This window comes from Phyllobates terribilis, unplaced genomic scaffold (genome assembly GCF_046119375.1).
Source record: "Phyllobates terribilis strain yellow unplaced genomic scaffold, ASM4611937v1 Scaffold_1__5_contigs__length_1240528914, whole genome shotgun sequence".
Lineage (NCBI taxonomy): Eukaryota > Metazoa > Chordata > Amphibia > Anura > Dendrobatidae > Phyllobates > Phyllobates terribilis.
Window position 1 is genome coordinate 112,664,219 of NW_027362761.1, and position 12,994 is coordinate 112,677,212.

The window sequence follows — 12,994 nt, forward strand, 5'->3', positions numbered from 1 at the left end:
GCTGTGTGGCTGGTGTGAGTAGGCATGGGGTATGTAGAGGGGCATCCAGGGGGCTGCGTGTCTGGTGTGAGGGGGCATGGGATATGTAGAGAGGCATCCAGGAGGATGGTGTGAGGGGCATCCAGGGGGCTGTGTGGGTGGTGTGAGGGGCATGGGGTATGTAGTGGGACATCCAGGGGGTTGTGTAGCTGGTGTGAGGGGTATGTAGAGGGGCATCCAGGGGGCTGCATGGCTGGTGTGAGGGGCATGGGGTATGTAGAGGGGCATCCAGGGGGCTGGTGTGAGAGGCATGGGGTATATAGAGGGACATCCAGGGGCCTGTGTGGCTTGTGTGAGGGGGAATGGGGTATGTAGAAGGGTATCCAGGAGACTGCGTGGCTGGTGTGAGGGGCATGGTGTATGTAGAGGGGCATCCAGGGGACTGGTGTGAGGGGGCATGGGGTGTGTAGAGAGGCATCCAGGAGGCTGCGTGGCTGGTGTGAGGAGGCTTGGGATATGTAGAGGGGCATCCAGAGGCCTGGTGTGGAGGGGCATGGGGTATGTAAAGGGGCATCCAGGAGGCGGAGTGGCTGGTGTGAGGGGGCATGGTGTATGTAGAGGGGCATCCAGGTGGCTGCGTGGCTGGTGTGAGGGGGCATGGGGAATGTAGAAGGGCATCTAGGGGGCTGTGTGGCTGGTGTGAGGGGCAGGGCCGGCGTCAGCACCCGGCGTACCCGGGAAAGTGCCGGGGCCCTGGAAAATCAGAGGGGCCCACCGCCCACTAAATGTCGGGGCCCACCGCCCACTCAGTCGGGACTCGGGGCCCACCGCCCACTCAGTCGGGACTCGGGGCCCACCGCCCACTCACTGTCGGACACAGGGCCCACCGCCCACTCACTGTCGGGACTCGGGGCCCACCGCCCACTCACTGTCGGGACTCGGGGCCCACCGCCCACTCACTGTCGGGGCCCTGGCCGCTTCCTTGACACCTGTTCAGTGAAGCAGACGATGCTTGTTTGTCGGCACTCCCCCAGACATGGCCGCGCGCTGTGTCTGCTAGTAATCACACGGCAGGGTCGACGGCACTGCACCTTTAATTGTGCTTGTGTGTCGCCCCTGCTGCGTCATTACTAGCAGACACAGCCACACAGCGTGCGGCCATGTGTGGGGGAGTGCCGGCAATCAAACACCGTCGGAGGTCCTGCACAGATGGGGGGAGCGGCCTGGACCCGACCGCAAGTGGGCCCCTCTGATGGTCCAGGGCCATGATGTCTGTGCCACGCCGGGGGCCCTGCACTGCCCCATACCTGAGGAGCTGCTGGACAGGACACGGGATCGGGGACAGGTGAGTGAGGCATCCCCAATCCCCATATTAAAAATATTTGTAATGGGTCTGTGTGAGTGCATGTATGTGAATGTCAGTGTGTATGACTGTGTATATATATATATTTGTCTGTTTTATATATGTTTTTAAGAATTTGTGTAAAAATGTGTGTATGTCTGTATGTGTACATATCTGTGTACTGTGTGTGCGTGCATATGTCTGCGTACCGTGTGTGCGTGCGCATGTCTGCGTACCATGTGTGCGTGCGCGTGTCTGCGTACCGTGTGTGCGTGCGCATGTCTGCGTACCGTGTGTGCGCATGTCTGCGTACCGTGTGTGCGTGCGCATGTCTGCGTACCGTGTGTGCGTGCGCATGTCTGCGTACCGTGTGTGCGTGCGCATGTCTGCGTACCGTGTGTGTGTGCGCATGTCTGCGTACCGTGTGTGTGCGTGCGCATGTCTGCGTACCGTGTGTGTGCGTGCATATGGCTATGTGCCCACGATGCAGAAATGAAGCAGAAAATTTCTGCAGCATTTCTGCATCTCCCTGGCAGAAAAAAACGCATGCAGATTGTACATGCAGATTGTGCATGCGTTTTTCCTGCAGAATACATGCGGATCCACATGCGTTTCCGCATGCAGATTGACAAGCGCTTTCCAGGCGATAGCATCACTTGGAAAGTGCTTGACAACTAGGTCACACTGTATAAATCCATGCAAACAGCATGGATTTATACAGTGTGAACCGTAAAAATTAAAACAAATAAAGCTATACTCACCCCCGAGGCCCCGGCGTGGCTGCAGAGCTCGTTCCTGTCTGGTTCCCGGCTGCTGGCATATCGCGAGACAGAGCGGTGAAGGGCCTGCGGTCACATGACTGTGACGTCACCGCAGGTCCTCAAGCGATGCCGGCATTTAGAGAGAAGACGCCGGACAGGTGAGTATAAACTTTATTTGTTATTTTATTCTTTTTTTACAGGTAGAATGGTACCCAGGTCTGGATGAAAGTCTCCTCTCCTCCAGAACTGGGTACCATCCGCACATAGAGACGCATAGAAGCTGCTTGTAAAAATGTACAGTCGCGGTTTCTGTGCGTCTCAATGCAAGTCAATGGCGGGAGTTCCGCTGCACTTCCGCAAAATTAAATGACATGCTGCGGATTTTTGTACGCAGCATAAACGCTGCGGAAAAATCCGCAGCATGTGCATAGAACATGCGGAATCCCCTTGGGGACCATGGGTGCGGATTACCTAGCGTTTCACAAGCGTTTCCGCTGCGGAAATTCCGCAGCATAAACGCTTGAAAAACGCTACGTGGGCACACAGCCTAAGTCTGCGTACCGTGTATGCGTGTGCATGTCTGCGTACTGTGTGTGCGTGTGCATGTCTGCGTACCGTGTGTGCGTGTGCATGTCTGCGTACAGTGTGTGAGTGTGCATGTCTGCGTACCGTGTGTGCGTGCGCATGTCTGCGTACCGTGTGTGCGTGTGCATGTCTGCGTACAGTGTGTGAGTGTGCATGTCTGCGTACCGTGTATGCGTGCGCATGTCTGCGTACCGTGTGTGCGTGTGCATGTCTGCGTACAGTGTGTGCGTGCGCATGTCTGCATATGTGAAGGATGAGGTGGCAGGCTGGGCCCTGTGTGCTATATGTATATTTCTCCGCTGTATCTGTGCATCATGAATCGTGGTATGTATTAAAGGGGCCACTGAGACTCTTTTGCCCGGGGCCCAGAAAAACCTGGAGCTGGCCCTGGTGAGGGGCTTGGGGTATGTAGAGGGGCAACCAGGAGGCTGGTGTGAGGGGGCATGGGGTATGGCAACGGTCATCTTCCTGAGGCCGTGATGTATAGGAAAATGGCCGCCGGAGCTCCCTACATTTGTAACAATGCCTGATTAAAATAAACCTCTAGAAATTAGTTTTAGAATTGAAAGGGCATGTGAAGTAAAGTAGCATTTCTTATATGTTTTTGTTTTTATGTGGACAGCTTTGCTGCTTATATCATTTACAAAAGAATACAGTCAATCATGATCAAATCCAGTGGCGTACCTGCCAACGGTAGCAGACGACGCGACTGCAATGGGGAACGTGAGCGGGGGGGAGGGGCCATAGCAGTCCAGGGGTGGACAAACCGCCGCCGGTGCAGCTGCTCCCTGCACGCGGCGTTCAGGGAGCGAACCCTGCATGCGGCGGTCAGGGAGCGAACCCTGCATGCGGCGGTCAGGGAGCGATCCCTGCAGCTCCGCTGCTGTCAGGAGGAGAATAACAGCGGAGCTGGAGTGTTCGTCCTCTGCTTTCTCGGTAGCGTCTAGATTTGAATTGATTTCTTGAGGGGGAGGAGTGATTTCATAAAATCATGACGTCACAGGAAGAAGCGGGGCCTTCTCAGTCCAGTGGACACTGTTCCACCAGCAGCTGCAGCTGCGCAGTGCGCATTGTGCTGGGACGGGAGGACTCTGCTGAGGAGCTCGTGTTCAGCGTTGTGCTGTGAGGACTGAGGCTGATCCTGAGCTCGTCTAGTGCTGATCCAGAATGGACTGAGATGGGGAGAACTGACCATGTAAATAAATGCTGTGGAAGCATAAAGGGGCTGTGTGGCTGGTGTGAGGGGCATGGAATATGTAGAGGGGCATCCAGGGGGCTGTGTGGCTGGTGTGAGGGGGCATGGGATATGTAGAGGGGCATCCAGGAGGATGGTGTGAGGGGGCATGGAATATGTAGAGGGGCATCCAGGGGGCTGTGTGGCTGGTGTGAGGGGGCATGGGATATGTAGAGGGGCATCCAGGAGGATGGTGTGAGGGGGCATGGAATATGTAGAGGGGCATCCAGGGGGCTGTGTGGCTGGTGTGAGGGGGCATAGGATATGTAGAGGGGCATTCAGAGGGCTGGTGTGAGGGGGCATGGGGTGTGTAGAGAGGCATCCAGGGGGCTGCGTGGCTGGTGTGAGGGGGCATGAGGATTGTAGAAGGGCATCTAGGGGGCTATGTGGCTGGTGTGAGGGGCTTGGGGTATGTAGAAGGGGCTGGTGTGAGGGGGCATCGGGTATTAGGATGGTGGCCGACACAACCTCCTCAAAGACAATAGCACGCCATTTTAAAATCTGTCATGGGAGAAATCCTAAAACATTCATGGTACGTGGTATTGATGTCATCCATAGTGGCATTAGGGGTGGAAATGTAAAAAACTTCTGGCTCAAAGGGAAACCAAATGGATAGTGGAACTAGTAACAATGACTCCAAATGGCCTTAATGAGACCCTGAGCTTCACCCATTTCTTTAACCGCTTCCCGACCGCCCACTGTACATAAACGTCCGCGCTGCCTGGGCTCTGTGCAGCGCGGATGTTTAAAAACGGTGGGTGGTCTCGCAGCGCTCAGGACCCCCAGGGTCCTGGAAGCGCTACGAGAGCGGTGCAGAGCGATAGCTCTGACAGGGAACATCATCGGGACCTGATTGGATCAGGTCCCAGTGATGTTAACCCTTTGCTGTCTTCTATATGCCGCGATCTATAGTGATCGCGGCATATAGAAGACAGCAGGAGGAGAGGGGGTGGTATACTTACCTCTCCGAAGACCCCTGATACCTTCAAGGACCTTGGGTTGCTATGGCAGCTGGAGGTCACATGACCGCCTCCAGCTCTGCCATATGTGGTGTCCAGCCAGCGTCAGCCTGCAAGCTGAAGCCTGGCAGGACACACTGACTGTGTGAAGATCTCATGTAATGTAATATATGTCTATTACATTACATGAGATCAGCGATCAGAAAAATAAAAATTATTGTCCCATACAGGGACTAAGTAAAAATGTAAAAAAAAAATGTTTTGAAACTGTTAAAAAAAATTACAAAATAAATTAAAATAAATAAATAAAATATTAAACCGATAAATCCGTATATTTATGCAAAAATAAATAAAGTACACATATTTGGTATCACCGCGTCCGAAACAACCTGAGCTATAAAATGTTCACACTAATTAACTCCTTCTGTGCACACTGTAATAAAAATAAATAAAAAACGGAGCAAAAAACTATGCTTTTTCCTCATATCGCCAAACAAAAAGTGGAAAAAAATGCGATCAAAAAGCAAAATGGAAATAAAAATGGTACCGCTGAAAACGTCATCTTGTTCCGCAAAAAAAAAGCCGCCATACAGCTCCATCAGCCGAAAAATAAAAAAGTTATAGCGCTCAGAATAAAACAATGCAAAAAAAAATTTTTTTCTATGAAATTGTTTTGTGTAAAAGCGCCAAAACATAAAAAAATATACAGTAAGTGTAGTATCGCTGTAAACGTACTGACCCGAAGAATAACGCTGCCTGATCACTTTTACCACACGCAGAACGGCATAAAAAAAAAACCTCAAAGAACAATTCCTGAATTGTTGGTTTTTGTTAATTTTACCAACCAAAAAACGGAATAGAAAGCGATCAAAAAATGTCCCGTACCCAAAAATGGTACCAATAAAAATGTCAACTCGTCCCGCAAAAACCAAGCCGTCACATGACTCTGTCGGCTGAAATATGGAAAAATTATAGCTCTCAAAATATGGCGATGCAAAAACTAGATTTTGCAAAAAAAAAAAAGCGTCTTTTAGTGTGTGACAGCTGTCAGTCATAAAAACCCAATATAAATCTGGTATCTCTGTAATCGCACCGACCTGAAGAATAAAGTAATCACATCACTTATACTGCACGAGGAATGACGTAAAAAATAAATAAAACCAATTCTTCACCTGCTACTGATTTGTTTATTATGTCTCCCAAAGATCGCAGTAAGGCTCTGCTCACATTTATCCTGCGCTCTGCGCTGAGCACTTACGCCAGAGTTTCCGTGTAAATCTCTGAAATACGTGATTCAGCCGGAACCCATGACGGAAGATTCCCTGTAATGAGGCAGATATAGGCCACTGTGAATGCCGTCTGGCCTGTGATCCCACGGTGTCATTTGTTTTAGGCGTGCATAAAAGTGCGGTTGGCCACAGTTTTGTGCACTTCTGAAAAAAAGGACACCGCTAAACAGAGGCCAGACGGAGTCCAGAGTAACTCTGCTGCCTCATTACAGTGAATGGATCCCGCAGGGGTTTCATCTGAATTACATCACTTGGAAATTTAGATGGAAACCCCGATGTAAGTGCTCAGCCTAGAGCGCCGGATAAATGTTACGTAAAATGTTCCCAATAAAAGCTTCAACTCAGTCCTCAAAAAAAGCTAGTCCCCACTCAGTTCCGTCATCTGTTAAAAATATAAGGGACTTCCAAGTTACTGGTAGCAGAAAGGCTCTGGAAAAGCGAAATGGCCCTTGCCCCCCAAAAGAAATTCAGAAAATTTTGTGCTCCCAAATCCAAATGCATATTCTACAATAATTTGTTCTCCAATTGTCAAATAGCGCTCCGTCCCTCCCAGATCTCACCGTATGGCTAAGCGGTACGATACAGCCACATATGGGGTATTGACACTTTTAGAAGAAATTGTGTGACACATTTCGGCACCATTTTTACCCATTGCCCTGTGTGAAAATGTAAAATCTGAGGGTAAAACATTTTTTTGTGGTAAAAATATAATTATGCTTTTTTCACTGCCCAATGGTATAAATTTAAAAATTAAAAAATACTCACTACTTCCCTAGATGAATTCCTTGAGAGGTGTAGTTTACAAAATGGGGTCACTTGTGGGGGTTTCTGCTGTTTCGGCATGTCAGCGACTCTTCAAATGTGGCATGGTTGTCTGCAACCTATCCCAGCCAACATCGCGCTCCTTTCTCTTCCGAACCCTGCCGTACACCAAAGCAGTGGTTTTCCCCCACATATGGGGTATCGGCATACTCAGGAGAAATTGCACAACAAATTTCATGGTGCAATTTATCCTGTTACCCTTATGATAATGCAAAATTAAGGAATGAAAAACATTTTTTGTGGGAAAAATGTGAAAATTGTATTTTTATGGCTCAATATTATAAACTTCTGTGAAGCACCTGGGGGTGCAAGGTGCTCACCACACATCTAGATAAGTTCCCTAAGGGGTCTAGTTTCCAAAATGGTGTCACTCGGGGGGGGGGGGGTTTCACTGTTTAGGCACATTAGGGGCCCCCCAAATGCAACATGGCGTCCACTAATTATTCAAACAAATTTTACATTCAAAAAGTCAAATGGCGCTCCTTCCCTTCCGAACCCTGCCGTGCGCCCAAACAGTGGTTTGCCTCCACATATGGGGTATCAGCGTGTTCAGGAGAAATTGCACAACAAACTTCATGGTGCAATTTATCCTATTACCCTTATGATAATGCAAAATTAAGGGATGAAAACCTTTTTTGTGGGAAAAATGTGAAAATTTTATTTTTACAGCTCAATATTATAAACTTCTGTGAAGCACCTTGGGGTTCAAGGTGCTCACCACACATCTAGATAAGTTTCCTAAGGGGTCTAGTTTCCAAAATGGTGTCACTTGTGGGGGGTTTCCACTGTTTAGGCACATTAGGGGCCCCCCAAATGCAACATGGCGTCCGATAATTATTCAAACAAATTTTACATTCAAAAAGTCAAATGGCGCTCCTTCCCTTCCGAACCCTGCCGTGCGCCCAAACAGTGGTTTTCCCTCACATATGGGGTATCAGCGCGCTCAAGAGAAATTGCACAAAAAATTTTGGGGTCCATTTTTTTCCTGTTACCCCTGTGAAAATAAAAAAAATTGGGTCTAAAGTAACATTTTTGTGAAAAAAGTTAAATGTTAATTTTTTTCTTCCACATTCCAAAAATTCCTGTGAAGCACCTGAAGGGTTAATAAAGTTCTTGAATGTGCTTTTGAGCACCTTGAGGGGTGCAGTTTTTACAATGGTGTCACTTTTGGGTATTTTCTGTCATAAAGACCCCTCAAAGTGACTTCAAATATGATGTGGTCCCTAAAAAAATGTTTTTGTAAATTTTGTTGGAAAAATGAGAAATCGCTGGTCAACTTTTAACCCTTATAGCTTCCTAACAAAAAAAAATTTGGGTTCCAAAATTGTGCTGATGTAAAGTAGACATGTGGGAAATGTTATTTATTAACTATTTTGTGTGACATATCTCTCTGATTTAAGGGCATGAAAATTCAAAGTTTGAAAATTGCAAAATTTTCAAAATTTTCGCCAAATTTCCGATTTTTTAACAAATAAACGCAAGTGATATCGAACAAATTTTACCACAATCATGAAGTACAATATGTCACAAAAAAACAGTCTAAGAATCAGGGGAATCCGTTGAAGCGTTCCAGAGTAATTACCTCATAAAGTGACAGTGGTCAGAATTGTAAAAATTGGCCTGGACACAAAGGCAAAAACAGGCTCTGGTGCGAAGTGGTTAATAGATATAATCTTTGTGGTATTTTTATACAATTGTATGTGTTGATTTTAATTTGCTTTCTTTGTCATTTGTAACTTTCTCCCTCCATAGTCTATGTGTACCATCTATATGGATCACCTACATATGGTTAATCAATATGAGGATATTACGAGCAACAATTAAATTGGACCAAGAAAATTGATTTTCGTACTGACAGAATCGTGTTGCAATTATAGGAAAATGATACTGCTTACTCTAACACATTTTTGCATTATTAAGTACTGTAGTTGCGTTACTATACTTGTCTAAATGCATTGCTGTGTTGTTCTCTTTGGCGAGCACGTGGGTGCTGTGCCTCCCCTTGCCTCTGCGTCATGCACGGCATCTGCATGGTGTCTGCGCATGTTGGGGGGCCATGGCAACGTGTCCTGGTTCCCTGTCATGCGTGGTTCACCTTGATGGCCGTGCATGACGCATTTGGCTCGGGCGGTTCAGCGCGCATGCGCTGATGGTCCAGGAGATGATTGGTCCGTTCCGGTCACGAGACCCCAGGCCCTAAAGTATATTTAAACAGACATGGAAGGTCCTATTAAACAATCCCCCCGAGGAAGCCATAGGATATACCATGCGAAACACGCGTTGGGGTCCTTGTTTATTCTGGTTGCTGACACCTCATCTAATATGGGTAAGAGTGCAATATAATTCTTTAGCATTTTTTCATAGGGCACTATAGGCCATATGGCACATGGTACATATCCATAGTGATTAAATATGTCATAATTTTGTACCAGTGCATAAATGACTTGAATACGAGCACTTCTTGCACTTTGTCCCAATAGATATTTAACATCTATTATTATGTTGTATACTGTATGTGTCACCCAGTTTGGTTGTCTGTGTGTCGTCCTTTTTAATCATGTATGTCTTTTCTGTATATTGTTTGCAATAAAGTTTTTTGATTCTTTGCCATATACTCCTTATTTGGTTCGTCTTTGCTATTATAACAGCAGAAACAAGTCCGGGGGCGCCTCCCGCCAGGGAAAATGTAGAAATAGTCCGTGGGTGAGTTCAATGGATCCAACACAATCCCACGTGGCAGCTTGTATCAATCCACACACACACACACCACGAGGATCTGGCCGCAGCCTGAGACCCTCCAGCGTCGAGAGGCACCACGCAACTGACTGGGCCAAACATGATTCTATTGTTCTGTATACTGGGATCAGCCCTTGGATGGGGGAAGGGTTCACACCCACTAGATGCAACAAGAGATGTTGACCTAGGCCTGATTACATTACAGTCCATGAACACAGGCCGGGGGAGGGACACGCTGTTAGGCTGTGTGCTCACGATGCGTTTAAGCGTTTCCGCACCGGCAAAAACGCTGCAGAAACTCTTAAACACATGGTAGAAGACCTGCCATGTTCCCCAATGATAATCCGCATGTGCTGTGCACATGCTGCGGGAATTTCCGCTGCGGATTATCATTGTGGAAAAATACGCAGCATGTCCATTAATTTTGCGGACACGCAGCGTAATTGCTGCCATTGACTTGCATTGAAACGCATATTATCAGTGTCAGCACATTTGCACACACGGATAACATGTGTTTCTATGTGCGGATGGTACCCGGGTCTGGAGAAGAGGAGACTCTCCTCTGGACCCGGGTACCATAGTACCTGTAAAAAAAAAAAAAAAAAAGAATAAAATAAATATATTTACCTTCTGATGGCCCGCGGTGTCCTTGTCTTCACTTGCCAACAGCGCTCTGTGGACTGAAGGACCTGCGCTGACGTCATAGTCGTGACGGCAGGTCCTTCAGTGTAGTGTATCGCGAGCTGCCGGCAAGCCAGGACGGAGCGAAGCAAGACAGCGGGGGCCATCAGAAGGTAAGTATAGATTTACTTTTTACCATTCTTTACGGTTACACTATATAAATCCATGCCGGTTGCATGGATTTATATAGAGTGACCAAGTTGTCAAGCGCTTTCCAAGTGATGCTAAAATTGTTTGGAAAGCGCTTGTCAACCCGCATGCGGAAATGCATGTGATGAACGCTTCATATCCGCATGTCCCTGGCAGGAAAATACATGTACAATCCGCATGTTCAATCCGCAGGCGTTTTTTCTGCCAGGGAGATGCAGACACTGAGCATTTCTGCATCGTGGGCCCATAGCCTTACACCCCTTACACTAAAGCAGGGTACATTACATAGAGTACATGAACACAGGCTGGGGAGAGACACACTGTTACTGTCATATTGGATAAAACATAAGTTGCTGAGGTTAGGACCACCAGGGACCCCAATGTTACTTAGGAAAGACTTATGTCCGTGTTTAATAAAATAATTTTCACGTATGCATAGCACAGGTCTGTCCGTCCATTCATGGATTCTGTATGGGACTAATAAAAATAGGCCATCACAGCACTCGGCTATGTCACTTATGTACATAAATGCATACAAAATATTAACTACTCGAGCTAAATTGCTGCATTGTCACCTTAAAAGAACTATGCACCTGATTAATGTCTTGATGAGAGGGCAGGGGTGAAGGACGCAGCTCCTGATTCATTAAGAGACATATTTATCAGAAGCGTCTGATGGCTGGGCAGTGCCTCCATGCTATGCCACTTACTGGAGTAGGATTTGTAGCGACCACCGCCGCTCATGATGAAGTTGCCAAACAGCAGTCATCACAACCCTGCCCACTTACCGATAAAAATGCCATTAGAATGCAAAAAGTTGCAACGTTTTTACATAGCCTTCAGTTGTATCCAAATTATACTATTAAGCATTTTATAACAGAATTCTGGAGTAAAAACGATGATGAATAGGGTCCTATGGGTTTTGTTCTGTTTAAGCTGAGTTGATGCAGGTCTGTGCTATGATGTCAATTCAATTTAAGAAACCCTTTTATCTACAGGTGTATCTCACTAAATTAGAATATCATCAAAAAGTTGATTTGTCAGTTCTTCAATACAAAAAGTGAAACTCATATATAGAGTCATTACACACAGAGTGATCTATTTCAAGTGTTTATTTCTGTTAATGTTGATGATTATGGCTTACAGCCAATGAAAACACAAAAGTCATTATCTCAGTAAATTAGAATACTTTTATAACAGCTTGAAAAATTATTTTAAAATCCGAAATGTTATCCTACTGAAATGTTTGTTCAGTAAATGCACTCAATACTAGGTCGGGGATCCTTTTGCATCAGTGCAGCAATGTGGCATGGAGGCGATCAGCCTGTGGAACTGCTGAGGTGTTATGGAAGCCCAGGTGGCTTTGATAGCAGCCTTCAGCTCATCTGCATTGTTGGGTCTGGGGTCTCTCATCTTCCTCTTGACAATACCCCATAGATTCCCTATAATAGATTCTCTATGGGGTTAAGGTCAGACGAGTTTGCTGCCAACCAAGCACAGTGATACTGTTTGCAAACCAGGTATTGGTACTTTTGGCAGTGTAGACAGGGGCCAAGTCCTGCTGGAGAATGAAATTTCCATCTCCAAAAAGCTTGTCAGCAGAGGGAAGCATGAAGTGCTGTAAAATGTCCTGGTAGACGGCTGCACTGACTTTGGTCTTGATAAAACACAGTGGACCTACACCAGCATATGACATGGCTCCCCAAACCATCACTGATTGTGGAAACTTCACACTAGACCTCAAGCAGCTTGGATTGTGTGCCTCTCCACTCTTCCTCCGGACTCTGAGACCTTGTGGAGTGTGTCAATGACTGCCTTCTGGACATCTGTCAAGTCAGCAGTCTTCCCCATGATTGTGAAACCTACTGAAATAGACTAGGGACCTTGTTAAATGCTTAGGAAAGCTTTGCAGGTGTTTTTTTGTTAATTATTCTAATTTACTGAGATAATGACTTTTGTGTTTTCATTGGCTGTAAGCCATAATCATCAACATTAACAGAAATAAACACTTGAAATAGATCACTCTGTCTGTAATGACTCTATATAATATATGAGTTTCACTTTTTGTATTGAAGAACTGAAATAAATTAACTTTTTGATGATATTCTAATTTAGTGAGCTGCACCTGTATTATTAGAATTATTACACCAGTACACCTGTTTTCTCATTTTCAAGATTTAAGTAAATCTTGTATGATATCTTTTTCATTTGTGAATGTCCTTATACTTTCAAGCAGAACCTAGAACCCCACAATGCAATAACCCATCGATCACTACAAGCCCTCTGTTTTCCATGGATATCCATATTATGGACTGTGTATACGTTTCTTATGCCTGAACTGCGCACCCCTTGGTGAAGACAGTGAGTTTTTTTGGGGCAGCTTATGGTTGTCTCAGGATATGAACACCCCCTGATCTGCTTGAAAATATAACTGAAATAAAATGTTGAGAAAAAAT